Here is a 20,000-nt window from a genome sequence, read left to right on the forward strand (position 1 = left end):
GACATTTCCAGTAACATCGTATTCTGAAATGAAATGGAGAATAAATATCCAACAGAAAAACATAAGTTTGGGTGTTGTGCTGACTGACTGCTCTGTTCTCCTATTGGCTGTAATTTGATGGATTTACATTTTAGTCTACCAATCACAGTTAAGTAAGGGATTGCTGGGCGTATGCAATATGTAAGACAAAATGACGAAGCAAGCTACTTGGCTCCTGGGAAGGGACAGCCTTGGAAGGGCCCCTGGGATCGCTGCCACCACAAAGGATAGTCCCTGGGGGGGGGGGGGGCCACCTCTCCTGGCAGTGTCTCTGGAATCGCCGCCACCCCAAACAATTGTCTTTGGGGACGCTGCCACCCTTGGGAGGGTCTCTGGGAGTGCCTCGACCATTGGGAGGGCCCCTGAAATGCTGCCGCCCCTAGGAGAATCTATGGCGGCGCTGCCGCCCCTAGGAGGCCCCTTGGGGTGTTACCGGCTCTGGAAAGGCCTCTGGGGGCGCCACAGCCCCTAGCAGAGCCTCTGGGAGGCACCTGGGAGCACTGCTACCTCTGGGAGGGTCCCTATGGGTAACGTCGCCCCTGTTAGAGCCACTAGAGGCTCCACTGCATACGGGAAGATCCCTGGGAGCGCCGCTAACCCTGAGAAGGCCCCTGCTGGCGCTACCGGCCCTGGAACGACCACTACGGGTAGTTGTTTTTGCATTGTTTACAACTTTGAGAGATATGACGTTTCATAAGTACACTCACTACCCATCGCATTTCCAGTATCATTGCATCTTGAAATGAAAAATAGAATAAATATCCAACAGGAAAACATAAGTTGGGATGTTGTTCTGACTAACTGCTATTCTCCGATTGGCTGAAATTTGGTGAATTTACATTTTAGTCCACCAATCACAGTTAAGAAAAGAATTGCTGGGCGTATGCAATATGTACGACACCACGACCAAGCAAGCAACAACGCTCCTGGGAAGAGGCACCCCTAGTAGGGCCCCCTGGGGTCGCTGCCACCGCTAAGGATGGCCCCTGGGAGGCCCCTCGTCTGGCAGTGACCTTGGAATCGCTGCCATCCCTAACAATTGCCTGTGGGGACGCTGCCACCCTTGGGAGGGTCTCTGGGAGTGCCTCGCTAATTGGGAGGGCCCCTGAAATGCCGCCGCCCCTGGGAGAACTTCTGGCGGCGCCACCGCACCTACGAGGCCCCTTGGGGTGCTACTGACCCTGGAAGGGCCCTTGAGGGCGCCACAGCCTCTGGCAGAGCCTCTGGGAGGCACCTAGGAACACTGCTACCTCTGGGATGGCCCTTAGGGGTGCCGTCGGGTATGTTAGGGCAATTAGAGGCGCCTCTGCATCTGGGAAGGCCCCTGATGGAGCCAATGCCCCTTTGAGAGCCCCTGGAAGCGTCGCTAACCCTGAGAGGGCCCCTCTGGGCTCTATTGCCCCTGGAAGGACCCCTACAGTCTGTTGTTTTTGCACTGTTTACAACTCTGGGAGATATGACGTTACTTACATAAATAAGTACACTGCCAATGACATTTCCAGTAACATCGTATTCTGATATGAAATGGAGAATAAATATCCAACAGGAAAACATAAGTTGGGGTGTTGTGCTGACTGATTGCTCTGTTCTCCTATTGGCTGTAATTTGGTGGGGCTACATTTTAGTCCACCAATCACAGTTAAGTAAGGGATTGCTGGGTGTATGCAATATGTACGACACCATGTCTAAGCAAGCTACTTGGCTCCTGGGAAGGGACAGCCTTCGAAGGGCCCCTGTGATCGCTGTCACCACTAAGGATAGCCCCTGGAGGGCCACCTCTACTGGCAGTGTCTCTGGAATCACCGCCACCCCAAACAATTGCCTGTGGGGACTCTGCCACCTTTGGGCGGGTCTCTGGGAATGCCTTGCCCATTGGGAGGGTCCCTGAAATGCCACCGACCCTGGGAGAATCTCTGGAGGCACTGCCGCCCCTAGGAGGCCCCTTGGGGTGCTACCGGCCCTGGAAGGGCCTCTGGGGACGCCACAGCCAATGCCAGAGCCCCTGGGAGGCACCTGGGAGTACTGCTACCTCTGGGAGGGTCCCTATTGGTGACGTCGCCCCTGTTAGGGCGACTAGAGGTTCCTCTGCATATGGGAAGGCCCCTGGGAGCGCCGCTAACCCTGAGAAGGCCCATGGTGGCGCTACCGGCCCTGGAACGACCCCAACGGGCAGTTGTTTTTGCACTGTTTACAACTTTGAGAGATATGACGTTACATAAGTACACTCACTACCCATCGCATTTCCAGTATCATTGCATCCTGAAATGAAAAATAGAATAAATATCCAACAGGAAAACATAAGTTGGGGTGTTGTTCTGACTAACTGCTGTTCTCCTATTGGCTGAAATTTGGTGGTTTTACATTTTAGTCCTCCAATCACAGTTAAGTAAGTAATTGCTGGGTGTATGCAATTTGTACGACACCACGACCAAGCAAGCAACAATGCTCCTGGGAAGAGGCACCCCTGGTAGGCTCCCCTGGGGTCGCTGGCACCGCTAAGGATGGCCCCTGGGAGGCCCCTCGTCTGGCAGTGACCTTGGAATCGCCGCCATCCCTAACAATTGCAATGTAGGGACGCTGCCACCCTTGGGAGGGTCTCTGGGAGTGCCTCGCTAATTGGGAAGGCCCCTGAAATGCCGCCGCCGCTGGGAGAACCTCTGGCGGTGTCACCGCCCCTAGGAGGCCCCTTTGGGTGCTACTGACCCTGGAAGGGCCCTTGAGGGCGTCACAGCCTCCGGGAGAGCCTCTGGGAGGCACATGGGAGCACTGCTACCTCTGAGAGGGCCCTATGGGGTGCCGCCAGCCATGTTAGGGCCATTAGAGGCGCCTCTGCATCTGGGAAGGGCCCTGATGGAGCCGACGCCCCTTTGAGAGCCCCTGGAAACGTCGCTAACCCTGAGAGGGCCCCTCTGGGCTCTATTGCTCCTGGAAGGACCCTTACAGTCTGTTGTTTTTACACTGTTTACAACTCTGGGAGATATGACGTTATTTACATAAATAAGTACACTGCCAATGACATTTCCAGTAACATCGTATTCTGATATGAAATGGAGAATAAATATCCAACAGGAAAACATAAGTTGGGGTGTTGTGCTGACTGACTGCTCTGTTCTCCTATTGGCTGTAATTTGGTGGGGTTAAATTTTAGTCCACCAATCACAGTTAAGTAAGGGATTGCTGGGTGTATGCAATATGTATGACACCATGTCTAAGCAAGCTACTTGGCTCCTGGGAAGGGGCAGCCTTGGAAGGGCCCCTGGGATCGCTGTCACCACTAAGGATAGCCCCTGGGAGGCCACCTCTCCTGGCAGTGTCTCTGGAATCGCCGCCACTCCAAACAATTGCCTGTGGGGACGCTGCCACCCTTTGGAGGGTCTCTGGGAGTACCTCGCCCATTGGGAGGGCCCCTGAAATGCCGCCGTCCCTGGGAGAATTTCTGGAGGCACTGCCGCCCCTAGGAGGCCCATTGGGGTGCTACCGGCTCTGGAAGGGCCTCTGGGGGCGCCACAGCCCCTGGCAGAGCCTCTGGGAGGCACCTGGGAGTACTGCTACCTCTGGGAGGGTCCCTATGGGTGACGTCGCCCCTGTTAGGGCCACTAGAGGCTCCTCTGCATATGGGAAGGCCCCTGGGAGCGCCGCTAACCCTGAGAAGGCCCCTGGTGGCGCTACCGGCCCTGGAACGACCCCAACGGGCAGTTGTTTTTGCACTGTTTACAACTTTGGGAGATATGACGTTACATAAGTACACTCACTACCCATCGCATTTCCAGTATCATTGCATCCTGAAATGAAAAATAGAATAAATATCCAACAGGAAAACATAAGTTGGGGTGTTGTTCTGAATAACTGCTGTTCTCCTATTGGCTGAAATTTGGTGGATTTACATTTTAGTCCACCAATCACAGTTAAGTAAGGAATTGCTGGGCGTATGCAATATGTACGACACCACGACCAAGCAAGCAACAACGCTCCTGGGAAGAGGCACCCCTAGTAGGGCCCCCTGGGGTCGCTGCCACCGCTAAGGATGGCCCCTGGGAGGCCCCTCGTCTGGCAGTGACCTTGGAATCACCGCCATCCCTAACAATTGCCTGTGGGGACGCTGCCACCCTTGGGAGGGTCTCTTGGAGTGCCTCGCTAATTGGGAAGGCCCCTGAAATGCCGCCGCCCCTGGGAGAACCTCTGGCGGTGTCACCGCCCCTAGGAGGCCCTTTGGGTGCTACTGACCCTGGAAGCGCCCGTGAGGGCGCCACAGCCCCTGACATAGCCTCTGGAAGGCACCTGGTTGGACTGCTACCTCTAGGAGGGTTCCCTAGGGGCGTCGCCTCCCTTGATAGAGCCATTAGATGCGCCTCAGCATCTGGGAGAGCACCTGTGGGCACTGTTACCTCTAGGAGAGCCCCTGGGTGTGCCACCGCCACAGGAACACATAAGTTGGGGTGTTGTGCCAACTGACTGCTCTGTTCTCCCTCTAAAACAGCACACATCCCTCTAACATTCCACACACCCCTCAAACACTACACAAACCCCTCAAACACACCACACACCCCTCTAACACATCACACACCCGTCTAACACCTCACACAGCCCTCTAACACACCACACATCTCTCAAACACTACACAAACCCCTCAAACACTCCACACACCCCTCCAAAACTCCACACACCCGTCTAATATTCCACGCACCCGTCTAACACTCCACACACGTGTCTAACACTCCACACACCCCTCTAACATTCCACACACTCGTCTAACACTCCACACACGCGTCTAACACTCCACACACTCGTCTAACTCTCCACACACCCATCTAACACTCCACACACGCGTCTAACACTCGACACACCCCTCTTACATTCCACACACCCATCTAACACTCCACACACTCGTCTAACTCTCCACACACCCGTCCAACACTCCACACACCCAGCTAGCACTCCACAACCCCGTCTAACACTCCACACACCCCTCTAACATTCCACACACCCGTCTAACACGCTACACACCCGTTTAACACTCAACAATCGTCTAACACTCCACACACCCCTCGAACACCTCACATTTCCCTTAACACTCCACACATCCGTTTAATGCCCCACACACCCTTCTAACGCCCCACACCCCATTCTAATGCCCCACACTCCCATCTAATGCCCAACACACCCTTCTAACACCCAACGCACTAACACTGCACATTCCCATCTATACCCACATAACTGTCTAACACTTCACATACCCTGTTAATGCCCCCACACCCAGCTAACACCCCACACACCCTCCAACACTCCACAAACCTCTAACACTCCATACACCACTCTAACACTACACACAGCCTTCACACTCCACACACCCCTCTAATGCCCAAACACACTCTAATGCCCACACACACCCCTCTAACGCCCCCACACACCCTCTAACACTCCACACATGCCTCTCATGCCCAACACACCCTTCTAACGCCCCACACACCCTCTAACACTCCACACATCCCCTAATGCCCAACACACCCTTCTAACGTCCCACACACCCTCTAACACTCCACACATCCCTCTAATGCCCACACACCCCTCTAATGCCCCACACTCTCTATCACCCACACATCCCTAATGCCCAACACACCTTTCTAATGCCCCACACACTTTCAACACTCCACACATCCCTCTAATGCCCAACACACCCTTCTAACGCCCCACACACCCTCTAACACTCCACACATCCCTCTAATGCCCAACACACCCCTTCTAACACCCCACACACCCTCTAACACTCCACACATCCCTCTAATGCCCAACACACCCCTCTAATCACTACACATTAAAAAGTGAATGTAAACTTACACTGTATCCTTGCTGATGAGGTGGGAATCATACCTGGTCTTGTGAAGCTTATTACTATATCTTCGCATTCTGCCCCGTTGCGTTTCTTCCTAATTCCTTTATCCCTCCTCTCCTCTTATTCATTTGTCTTGTTTTCCCTCCTACTCCTCCCTTTCTCATATATCATTTTCTCTCCTTCCTACCAGAGAATAGGCACTGGTCTAATTTCTTAATATTCTAACTAAACAATTGGTACCAGTTAGATAGACTAAGGGTGATGATGTCCTTTTCAGAGCTGTTAGAGGTGAGGTCATGGGGTAATTATAGTAATTTTACGGAATTGTTATACAAGAGGAAATGAGGTCGTTGGGCTGGGTTAAGGTTTGGTTTTGGTTAGGTCGTAAGGTTAGCTAAGGGGTTAACTCATCAGCTGGGTGTCTAATTTTCTGATGGCTCATAAAATTCATGGAGACATTACATCACTGGTTATTATAGTGCAGTTCAAAGTCCAGTAGATGCATTGACGATCATCAGTGACTTACCAATGTGGATTCATAGCCCCATAGGTCATTATCAAAGTGAAATTAAAGTAGATGCACTTGGGGGTGAGGGGTCATCATTGGGAAGGTCATGACAGTCATCAGAACTGAGAAGTTTTGAAAGTTATTATAAATTTTGATCACGATGATCATCAAATTAAGGTGCAAGTTAAAATAATAATAATTAAAAGTACTGCGTCTAATTTTTGCATATGTGACAACCTATAATTTACAGATCTGCACAAATAATTATTACATCAATTTAAAAGATAAAGATTAAACTAGTTTTTTTCCTTCCCATTACTTATGAAATAAAATGCACAATCCAAAGATTTACTACGATAACAAATTCAGGCACTTTCTGTTAAATCAATTCTCAAAAACTATGCTCAGTACATCCACATTACAGGGTATGTGGTCAAGTAGATTATGCTCATAAATACATAGTGGAGCAGAGTTAACTAAAGATGTGCAAGTATAAAGAGAGTGGAGGAGATGGAGAGGGGATGCAGACAGAGATATGCAAGTACCAGTGGTTTGGGAAGAGGGAACTGCACTGCAATTCCTTCATCAGCTTTGGTTGTACAAGGGCATGACTAATGTACTGTACTGTACTGTACTGTACTGTACTGTATAGAAATCAATGAACACTGTCCTTAGTGAAAGCCTGTGTTGTCTATTTACTCTGCTTGTTGCTACTGACTACTTTTGGAATAATTTTTTGGGTAAACGTATAACTCAAGTAACCTCCGTCCATTTCAACATTTATGACATAGGAATACCTTCTTAGTCTAGCATATTTATAATTGCACTAAATTTTTATTGCATATTTGAAAATTATATTCAGGTAAATGTACTCTATCATAACCTTGAGCTTGTCCTGGTGTAGCTCAGAGTGTAATTACCAAGAAGGTCATTAATGTGTTGCTGTACCTGTTTACGGAAACTGAAGCGCTGTCGAGTTGGCTGCACTAGGCCACGGATGGGGTCAAGGAAACTGTTGAAGTGCTGAAGGGCGGAGAGGCCTGTGATCTGCAGTGGTGGGGATGACATTGTGTGAGGGTGGCTGTGACTGTGGTGGGGAAGGAGGGAGGGGGTTTGTGTCTATGTGAGCATCAGCATTATTTGCCAATACTAGCCTGAATCCATCCTCATCGTTTTCAGAGAGACGGTGAGACCTCTTAGAATGAAGAAGCCTGTGGGTGATGGGGTTGTTGTTGCAGAGGCTGTTGCTGTTGAGGCTGAGGACGCTCTCCCTCACGCAGACTAACTAGCTGGGAAAACCGATGTGGCGAGAACTGTGGCTGCTTCTCTTGGATGACAGGAATGGCTACTGAGGGAATTTTGAACTCCTCCATTAAGTTATCAGCAATTGAAATATTTTATCTTACCATAGACTAGTTGTTTACCCTTAATAGAGAGAAAAAAGTTACACTTCTGGAAGTATGAAATTTTTTTAACAATTTTCACTCTCATTGGTCAAAGGAACACAATACTGTATTAACAAATCCTCATCGCTAACCATATTTTGGGACTTCCTAGCAAGCAGAAAAAAATATTATTTTTTAAATATTGTTGCAAAAACCAAAGAAAATTTAGGGTTGACCTACAAAGTAATCCCTCATTAATGCTGTCAAGCGGGTTACTGAAAAATTACGCCTCGAATGACATTAGTAGTTGTGAGCTTTTGTTTCAATGGAAAATACGGAAAAGTGTTCCAACCTCCTCTATCAGATCACCTCTTCCACACACACACACACATAGTCCATATAAAAAAATAAGACATTGCACTGTCATAATCTACACAACTGTAGTTTTATGTATACCTAAAGAGCAAATTTGCTGAACGTAATTCCACTACTCTGCCACAAGTCGACTGAGGGCCATGTCAGCACATACTGTATGTGTGTGCCCGTGTCGCCGTGTGCATCTGTGTGTGTGTGTGTGTGTTTAATGGTACTAGAACGTAACACAAATTGTTGTAAATTATGCATGGACTCTTTACAATTCAACATGAAAGAAAATAGGTTCTGTTCCTCAAAGTAAAATAACAACCAATACATTTTAGTAAACACAGTGACATGTCTCTGTTGTTACCAGTTGGTCTCCTTCACTTGTTATAACCAATGAGAGAAGTTCTCTCTCTCTCTCTCTCTCTCTCTCTCTCTCTCTCTCTCTCTCTCTCTCTCTCTCTATATATATATATATATATATATATATATATATATATATATATATATATATATATATATATATATATATATATATATATATATATACCTTCCAACTAATGGTTTTATCTTTTAATTTGAGTTTCATATACTAGACTAGAGACATTTTTCAGATTTGCTCCGCGAGGGGGTTAATTTATTGAGCACTCCTTGCATCCTGCGCAAGGCGAAGCGCAAAAGCGTTTACAGCACACAACAGCGAAGCGTGCGGAGTTCATGTTGAGGAAATGCCTGTGTCACTCTTTATATGGAGAGAAATACTGTCCCCATTACAATGTCCCTGTTGCCCCAATCACCCCTCCTTCAACACCTCCCTCTCATCCTACTCACTCACCTTCATCACCTCCCCCTCACCCCACTCACTCACCCTCAATACACCTGCCCTATCCTCGTCACGATACCCTTCCCTCTCACCCCACTCACTCACCCTCAACGCAACCCTACCCTCTCACACCACTCATTCACCCTCAACACAACCCTCTTCTCATCGTTTGATGTCGTGTTAATTGTGAGGTCTCCCGCCCTCATCTAAAGTGTTTTTTTGCCATGAAACTGATACATAGCGGACCAATTACACACCTCCTAACACTTCTCTCGCATTGGATCAGTACTCGACCCCTACCTGACACTTAATTTGCATTTATATAAAGAGAAGCCCCCCAAAATTAAATGCTTGGATTTTGATATAATTATAACAATTTAAGTTTTTTTTCTTTGAAGGCTCTATTCCTACACTCGTGGTGGTAGTTCACATCCAGCTTCTTCATATTATTTTTCACCAAATAAATTTACTGTAATGCTAGAAGCATTCCGTTTCCTCTCCATCCTGCCTTAACCTCACATAAAGCATCTAAGTTTCTAGCACCAGTAGAGGCATATTAAGAACATACTTGGAAAGTTGTTAGTTTCCGTGAAAACATTTCGCTACACTACTTCTATGATCATTTTCAACTATGTAATGCTTCTTGTTATTATGCTTTCACTACTACTACTTTGCTGTCATTCGGAAACGAGTATGACGATCATCCAGCTATGATACAATGATATGAGTTATTAAAGATGTTACTGTCGTTGGTGAGCTATGAGGTGACTCGAGAGGCTGATGCCGGACCGGCAAGTCGTTCACAGATGTTGGACGTTTGGAGGGTTACATCTAGTACGGGAGAGCCGGCGGCAGCGTCTTCCCGGTGCTGGTACTTGTCTGCCTCGGTATGCAGTCGGGCTAACTCGAAAGTATTGACACCTTCTCGTGTCGTGCTCAAGGTGGAGTACTTAGCCCCACTTTGTTCAATGTTCTTATGAATGCATTATTAAATTTAATACCAGACAACCCCAGCAATATCTCAATCAGCTATGCTGATGATATTCTTATACATACTAAAACTCATCGTGAAATGCAAACCACCCTGAACCATGTATACGCAGCCTGTGAGAACCTCGGTCTTATTATCTCCACTGAGAAAACTAAGGTGTTCAACAAACAAGCTGGTAACCGCAAACGCGGCCCCGCCAAGTTCAAGATAGGTAACAATACTATTAACTATGTTTCTTCTTTTAAATATCTTGGTGTTTCCGTCCCTTGTACCCTACCTGCCATACAACAGCTAACCCGCCAATGTACTGACAGACTGAGACCTCTTAGAAGTGTAGCGGGGTACAGCCCGCACTATGGTGCTAATATTAGAATTGTTAAAACAATGTACCTAGGCTATATAAGATCTCTGATAGATTACCACGCACCAGCCCTGGTCATTCGTGACGGGAAAGGCGTTGACAAGCTCGAGAAAATGCAAAATAAAGCCCTCAGAATTATCCTAGGATGTCCCATGAGCACTAAAGTACTTAATATGAGGAAAGAACTAGGTATACCCAGTGTTAAAGATAGAATAATTGAAGTCAACCTCATGATTGCCCTGAGGCGTCTGCGTGGTGATCCTGATAACATTGTTTCCTTAAAATTGCTAGAATGTATGAACCATGGGACTACTGAGTCTAAATGGATCCAAACTACAGCTACACATATGAAGATGTTTGGACTAGACCACCTGTACAAAGTTGAGACACAACAGCGCTTCCTGCCACCCTGGCGGACAGTTCCCTTCGATATCACAATACCGACGTATCCGCCTGAAAAATTAATTATACAAAGCATTTATCTCCAACACACTGCCAAATTGAGAGCTCTTGAACACATACACACTCTACAGACTGATGATAATATCATACAGACCATCTACACTGATGGATCTCTTAACACCGCCTGTGGGAGGGCTGGAAGTGCTATTGTTGTGACTCAACCTGACGGTAATATAATTGAGAGAGGAGTTAGAATTAACAACTGGGCATCCACTCTACAAACTGAATTAGTTGCCATACTCACAGCTATTAAATTCATTGAAACCACTGTTACTGACAGTCTCATCATCACTGACTCTCTATCCTCACTACTTGCCCTTGGCACCCTCGACTCAGGTTGTCACGCTCTTGTCTCTGAAGCCAGACACAAATATGCGTGCCTTGTTGACCGGGGTGTCAAGGTCAAACTGTTGTGGATCCCCTCTCACATAGGCCTCATAAAACATGACAGAGTTGATGCCCTCGCCAAACTCGCGTCTAACAAAGACACCGTTGAATATAATTTGGGTCTGTCAAAAAGAACCCTTAAAACTGTAATTAGGAAAGAACTTATTGATGAGTTTGACGCAAGTAGACAAGTGCAAACAGGCACTAGTCGATCCATAAGAAACCATGATGAGATGTATTAAGTGAAACATGTATATGGAGCAAGTAACAAGATCACTAGATTACAAGATGTTGTAACCGCTAGATTAAGGTTAGGATATAAGTACCTTTGGCAGTATGTTCCTCAAGCAGATGTAAACAAAACTAAATGTAAAGTGGCCATACATATGGCCACACACTTGAATACTACGTCCTCGACTGTGTGAAGATAGAACCTTTTTAGGGACAGGTCCAAGCACACTGTGTGTGAAATGGCACAACACTTCATCTCTAATGGCAAGATAGCCGACATATTAAGATTGTATCCACTTTTTTGCACTTAGTAACTATATCAATTCTCATGTACAGAACCAAATACGCAATGTGCTTGAATACCTCCCACGTAAATGTGAATAACAAAGTGTGAGGCCAAACGTGTTGGACACAAAACCCTCCTGGTATTTACTTTCGATCTGGCCGAGAGTCTCGCTGTAGGTTTTTGTCGTGATAGTGTCGAGGATACCCCATTCGGCATTCGGATTTAGGTTGTTTGATGTTGAGCTGTTCATCAGGCCATCGTTGAGCTGCTTTCTGAAAGCATGTTTTACCGCTAGATCCTCCAGTCGCTTGGTGTTAAAACCTCTTCTGGAAGCTTGTTGCCTTCGCCGTTTTGGGGCAACTTGAATGTAGAGTTTGGCTCTGACGAGCCGATGATCTGTGCAACAGTGGCTTCAAGTTCTCTAAACCATACATGGACATCTCGGTGATCTCTTTCTCTGACAATGTTGTAGTCATTGATATGCCAGTGTTTGGATCGTGGGTGATGCTAAGAACCCTTGAACTTGTCGGCCTGCAGAAACAACGTATTGGTGATAGTGAGGTTATGTACAGAACACTTTCTGAGGAGGAGTCGGCCGTTGGGATTACACTTGCCCTCTCCTTTTCTCCCTATGGTTCCTTGTTATATGCCAGCATCTCTGTCAAGGTCGGTGTAAAAGGCCTCCTTGGTGCCATCCTCTGCATCCAGTGTTGGGGCATATGCACTGATAAAGAAGGTATGACGTTAGTGATTCAGCGGGACTCGGAGCGTCATGAGGCACTCGTTGATCCCAACAGACATTTCTGTTAGCCTCTGTAGGATGGATTGGCGAATGGCAAAGCCAACTTCATAAATAAGGTTTCTCTCCGCAGCAGGCTTACCCTTCCAGAAGAAAGTATAGCCGGATCTCGTATGGGAGCCGGGACTCACCAATGGCTGCTATGTCGATGTTATACCTTGCCAGCTCTTTTACCACAAGGGCGGCTCTTCCTTCAGGACGCTCATTTGTGCCAGTATCCTCAAGGGTCCTGACAATCCATGCAGGGACCATAAGTTTGTTTTTCCTTTGATCTGTGATTATGATTATGTTTTTGACTGCATTAGGATGACTTACTGAGCGCGGTTGCCCAGTCAGGTTGTTTTTTTATGCAGACTATGTTTAAGGTACTTTTTTCTTTCATTTTTTGCCCCCTCCCGAAGTAGGGTGAGCAGAGTGGATCCTGGAAAGGGCTACTCAGTCGTACATATAGAACCGGATTACACTGCTTCCTAGATCCCATTGCATAAACGACCATCTTATTTATGCCGCCCATGTGCAGAGTTGAAACTAGAGACTCCCGACAGTCATCTCTGCCTTTCCCCGTCGCCACTCGTATGTCGCCATGGGACTTTTGGGGGTATAGGGGTTTTGATGATGATGAAAAGCATGATGAGCTGGATGATGGTGAGGCAGGAGCACAAGTTCTCCCCTTTCCTGATCCAGTGGTGCAGGTATTGGCAAAGACTAGAGAGAGAGAGAGTTGCAATGGACTGCCAATAGGTCAGTTTGTTGTGTTTTGCCTTAATAGTCTGTCCATCTTGCACTGCCTTCATCCGTTGTCTGCCTGATATGGGGCTCCACTGCATATTTTTCGTTCGGGGTTTACTCCCATAGCCTTAAACCTACCGAAGTTAATCCGCAAGACAGCAGGACAGTGGTTGGTAGGCGCTAAGGCATGTTCACATGTCAGTGGGCTTATAAGAACATAAGAAAATAAGGAGTCTGCAATAGGCCGGTTAGCCTGTGCATGGCAGTTCCTGTCGAGAGTTACTACCACTCTCTATCATCCATGAATCTATCTAGCCTCCTTTTAAAACTTTCCAGCGTTCCAGCACTTACTACAAAGTTGCTAAGCTTGTTCCACTCGTCCACCACCCTATTTGTGAACCAGTTCCTATCTCCCTCCTAAACCTAAACTTATCCAACTTAAATCCGTTGCTACGAGTCCTATCCTGCCCGGATATTATAAGAACTTTATCTTGATCTCCTTTATTGATTCCTTTCACCCACTTAAACACTTCTATCATATCTCCCCGCACTCTTCGTCTTTCTAGGGAATGCAAGTTTAGTTTCTTTAATCTTTCTTGATATGGAAGGTTTCTAAGTCCCGGAATCATTTTTGTCATTCATCGCTGCACCGACTCCAGTGAATTGATATCCATTCTATAATAAGAGCACCAGAACTAAACCGCATAATCGAGGTGCGGCCTGAGAAGCGCAAGATATAGTTGCAATATGACCTCTGCACTCTTATTACTTACACTTCTAGATATAAAACCTAATACTCTGTTTACCTTATTTCGAACATTATGCGCCGTCCATCTGGAGACCACTGCTGCTCCGAGATCCCCTGCTGGTCTAGCCTGAGACCACGAGGCACCCAGTTACCGTGTGTTGTCACGAGGAGGCACAGCGGAAGTCTTGATGGTGAAAAGGCTATGTACTGGCAGGGGAGGACTTATGCAAGTTGCTTCTCTGTTCACCACAAGGGTTGGCCAGCGAGAGGAAACAAGCAGTGCCTGCACTTTAACACAAACATAATGCTGTCACACTAGACGCATTACACCACCCTGTGTGCGCACACACTATCCTCATTCACACACACACACACACACACACAAACACCACATGAGGTCCCACATAACACCATCTGTGAGGTAATTACTACACAACGTGAGTCCCCTTATAACACCATCTGTGAGGGAGTTACTGCACTACGTGAGGCCCCTCATAACACCATCTGTGAGGGGAATTACTACACCACGTCAGGCCCCTCATAACACCATCTGTGAGGGAATTACTACACCACGTCAGGTCCCTCATAACACCATCTGTAAGGGATTTACTACATCACGTGAGGTCCCTCATAACACCCTCTGTGAGGGAGTTACTACACCACGTCAGGTCCCTCATAACACCATCTGTGAGGGAGTTACTACACTACGTGTCTGCTGTTCAACACCTCAGCGCACATGATCTACGTGACCTCCACTGTAAACATTAATCTGTATGTTCACTGTATGTTCCTTTACCTTCCTCTAATGAAGGCTTTTGCTAAACCACCAATGCCAATGTACGTAATAAGTCATTTATGTCCAATGAATATTTTCAGCCTTCGGGCTGCAGAACTTTTTCAATAAACCGTTTATTATTATTATTATTATTATTATTATTATGATTATTATGACATACATATTATTATTACACATACACATTATTATTACACACACACACACACACACACACACACACACACACACACACACACACACACACACACACACACACACACACACACTGTTCCTCTGAAATTCCCATGAGCCAGACTTGTAGACGCTGAGAGTTAAAGGTGACGGCAAAATCAAAGACATGGTCAGTTGTTTTTTATTGTCTGATGGACATTTACCTGTTGTGGTCACTTGCATCATTCCTGTCCACGTGGTATTTTAGCTACTCTACTTGTCTACTTGAAAATTGGCCCTTGCTTATTTTACCCAATGATGAAACACCCTAACGCTGCCTAGGGGGTATTGGGTTAGTATATATTAGGTTAGGTTAGGCTATGACATATTAGGTTGGGTTAGGTTAGAATAGGAGTAGGTTAAGTTACAATTTGTTTGGTTGGGTTGGGTTAGATTAGGTTATGAATAGGTTAAGTTATTTGTTAAGTTTGGTTAGGTTAATTTTAGCTGGGGGCTAATCTTCATGTGATCCACTCTTTCTCCGCTGCCTCAGGACCTTCACCTTTAGTAATAAGGAACCGTGTAATATCTTCCTCGCCACGTATGAACACGGAGTCAGACGCTTCTCCGCCTCTCTGTATCACGAAGTCAACATTTGCCTTCCACTCACTCACATCCTTCCACATAATGGGTTACCGCCTCTCGCCCGCTCTGCCGCTCTTCACAGTTTCCACCCAAGCTGAAATCACCATGGAAATACGTATTCAATGTGTCTAGTGACCTAAAAGCATTTGTGAGTAATAATTATGTGTTCGGGAAAGTGTTGATGTTGAGCTGATGAAATATATGATGAGGATGAAGTGTGTCTCTGTGAAGGGCACGAGGGGGAGGGGGGGGGAGACACTAGCCAGACCTGTGTGACGCCCCAATCACAACTCACAGCGCCCCAGTCGCACCTCACGGCGCCTCAGCCACACCTCACGGCGCCCCAACCACACCTCACGGCGCCCCATCCACGCCTCACTACGCCCTGAACCATTACACGCCCCTGGGGTCCTGGACCATAAAGGGCTCATTGAGTGAGGACCCCCCCCACCGGTCATGAGTAACCCCGTAATGAGGGACCATTACTGGGCAGCCGTGCATTGTCCGGCGCCATATACCCTGTATTTACCGTGACAGGAGTGTTGAGTACCGGACACTACTACCTACCCCCCTCCCCTTTTCCCCTGGCCGCCCTCACTAACCAGCCAGGTGTGTCGGAGCGCCGGGGCTGCACCATCCCCTCCTAGAGGTCATCAACTGCTGACGATCCATAACACCGGAGGAAACGTAGAAGGCGGGCGCTTGTACCGCTGGTGTCGTTATCCTTAATGATCACTTAAAGTCGAGAGGGAACTGTAGTGAAGTACCGCGTTGAAGAGTTAATCCTTCCATATAGGACATTAGAGGGTAGAAATGTGTTGGGGGAAGATGGACAGTGTCGCGGGTGTTGTGGGGTGTTGCTGGGGTGTTGCTGGGGAGGTAAACAATCTTGGTGTTTGTTCTGGCTTAGGGTACTAGGGGTGAGGGTTGGTGGCAGTGTTTACCGTGGTGTGGTCGTGTCCCCCCTCACACCCTCCGTCAACACACACACTCGACACATGTATGTTGATTTGCTGACGCCGTACATTACGAACGTTATGATGCGTCGTCAACAGCTGACGTCATCACAGTCTACCGTTACTACCTCCTTCACTGTTGTGTTCCTTTCTGTTTATATACAATTAGTTCTTGCACTGTACCGCCGTTACCTTAACTACACTACTGTTAAAGTTAATGCAGGCAGTAATACCAGTAATAACGAGTCATAATACTAAATCAAAAGAAGTGATTTATGCAGTGGTAAAATTAACATTAATCAAATTTATTTACTATTACCATTAATGCTGTTATTATGACTACTATTACCGTGCTACTAACTCTAATGCTCCACTAGTAGCCTTAATTACCTCTATTAACGTTAACACTGGCATTACCTCACACATAACCTTCACTACCACTCTCACGTCTCCTCAGTCACGCCGTCACAAGCCAGAGAAAAACTACAAACACTGTTACCTGTACTGTCGACACTCATAGGAACCTTACACAGATACCCACCTAAGTTACTCCCTATTATGTACAGGTTTTAATAACACTAATAGGATGACACGACATAATGAGGTTGTTTAGGTAAAATAGGTGTTATGTTGATTACAGTAATTATATGTTGTTGTTTTACTGACATTAAATAGTTGGCATAGTCTTCATTAAGAGTGGAGGGGAGAAGTAGAGAAACACGTAGAGAAAGAGAGAGAAATATGGCTGAGAGGGAAATAGGATAATTGAGAATAACAAGAGAAGAAGCAAAGGTTCGAGAACTATGGAGAAGGACAACACAATAAACGTGGGAATAATGATGATAATAATAAAAAAAAAACAGACGAAAGAAAGGAAATATAGAGACACATATTGATAAGTCTTGACAGTGAAGGTTAAGGTGTAGGAGCTACGAGGTCAAGTATTAGCTCCTAAGTACGAGATGATACTTGTTAACACTAGCTGCCAAGGAGATAATGTGGCCGTAAAAGTTATACGACGCCTTTAAGTTATGAATATTTTCTTTACATTCAGTGAATAGGATATAAGTTATGTTGCGTTAGGATAGGATAGGATAGGTTAAGATACAGGTTATGTTGCGATACGATAGGATAGGATATACTGTAGGTTATGTTGCGTTAGGATAGGGTAGGATAGGATAGGATAAGATAGGATAGGTTAGGTTAAGGTAGGGTAGCTTAGGTTAACGTTAGAGTGGTTTAGGTTAAGGTTGAAATAAACTGGGAGTTGCTAGTCTTCAGGTGAACCAAATCCTTAAGTAAGTAAATCAATTCAACTCACTAAGCAGGAAATTAATATACGAGGCTTAACATAGAACATCTTATTCTGTTATTATTATTACTATTTCCTCCCTCTTAATACTCCTCAATTCTCATCCTCCTATATTTTATCCCACGAGGTGCTACTCCACAGCCCTCGAGTAAACACTTCAACCATCTCGTCTCTCCGCCCCCGGCCCTCTTCTCCCAACCCCAGCTGGAGTGTCTGAGTGTCAATAGAGACAAAGAACAAAAGCCTAGGTCAGGAAAACAACACTTCATTAAGGTGGTTTATCTAGTAAGCTGTGTATGTTATTATCCCCCATTGTGTCTTGTAAACTCGTTAGTGTTATTAAAACTAACCCGAATAAGTTGGTGAGATTAATGTTTTGTTTTTGTTAAGCTCGTCTCGTCTGCCGACAAACACTACAAACACATCCCCATTACCCCAGGGATGTGAAGGAGAGAGTAAAGTTTGTTTCTTACTTGTTCTCTCCACCTGATTAATTAACCTGCGTCTTATCATAATTATCAGTAACTCACCCCAGTCTACTGAACTTTAGACTCTTACCGGTGTTCAGTAGTTCTATGTATACCTTTCTAACTAATCGAGTCACTTTCTGGCACCAATGAGATAATTTATTCCGTCTGTCTGCTCGCTGACGGTCTTCCCCCACCCAACATTATTATACCCAACGTTGATGACACATTTTAACCGCAGTCGTAAAGAATAATGAATATCATATTATCACTGACTTATAATCGTATTAGGACTTTTAGTAAAATTTTGCTACATCTTGAAAAATTTAACCCAGCCTTGGAAGCTTGAAAGAAAAATTTGAAAACTTCCCTTATCTTGGAAAATTATTTTAATCTTTGCTTCGTTTGTCAAGTGATTTAACAACCGTCTGCCTATGAGCAACGTTGGTCCTCTTCTCGCCCTTGAACTACCTGCGTTCTGGTATACAAGCTTAGATCTATTAATGAAGAAAATTATTAATTTAAGTTTGGTTTATTGACAAAATTCATGTGGACTTGCACTGCCACACTCACCAGTTCGCGTGGATAGAGTTTTTTCAGAGTTAAACTTGGTGAAAACAAAACAGACAAATAGACTCAAAAACAGAACAGTGGCAAATAGTACGAGCCAAATAGGCTATTTCTCGCCAAAGGCTCAGTGCTATTCATGGAATCCATCAAAACGTGTACCAGAGGATGTAAAACAAGGACGATGACACCGAAGACATACTGAGAATCTCCAGAGGTGGAAACAAGAAAACAGGATAACAATACAGGCAGCAGAGACGAAAATACTGGGATGCAAACTTTCTTACAATGATTTTCTTTCACTTTAAAAGAAGTTATTTATATATTCAATCACATTGATTGATGATGATTGATTTACTCAGAAGTAGAACTTTAGTTTTGTCTCCCAACGAGTAGGTTTAATTTTCTTTTGCTTATTCCTTTTGCATTTTACTGTCCTGAATCTATAATGAAATTTCATATATTCAATGATGGATGTATCATTTTCTCATTCATTTAAAAAATTTATTGATTTGGAAAAATTTAGGCGCCAATCTGGAAATAATATTTTCTTTTTCTTGAGTGACAACACTGTCCGTCACTGTGGGTTGAACATCGAGGTGAGATATGTACAGTCAGGGTTAAAAGTTCGTGTAAGGAGGTGAAACTGTGCCACCCTGACTGTCGTCTCCTGCTTTGTCACATTTGGGGTCGATGCTGCCTCACCCGAACTTTTGACCCTGTCTGTACAGCGCCCATTTACCATCAATCAACACAGCCGTTGACCAAATCTTGCTTACTCTTTCTTCTTTCCGGAACTAGAAATAATTAATGAAACCTTTATACCTTCAACTGATATTCTCGGTGACTCATTCGTTTTAGTTGATATGAACTTTATTTACCTGTTAAGTTCATTAGTTTAAAGCTCATTTCTACTTAATATGTATCTCGGATTACCTAAAGATTGCACACACCAAATTTTTTCACCTGAAGATTCACCAACATAACATTAACGTAGTCTACCCTCTCTAACCTTTATTACTGATTAGCGTTAGGATGGTTAATCTTCAGGTGAAATAAGCTGGGGTTTGTAATTTGCAGGTGATTACATATATCAGACTGGATCAAAACTCACATTCCGCTTTTACATCAACCTCCCTAATGAACGTCTGAGACTCCCGGATTATGT

This window comes from Homarus americanus, unplaced genomic scaffold (genome assembly GCF_018991925.1).
Source record: "Homarus americanus isolate GMGI-L3 unplaced genomic scaffold, GMGI_Hamer_2.0 scaffold57980, whole genome shotgun sequence".
In the NCBI taxonomy this organism is placed as follows: domain Eukaryota; kingdom Metazoa; phylum Arthropoda; class Malacostraca; order Decapoda; family Nephropidae; genus Homarus; species Homarus americanus.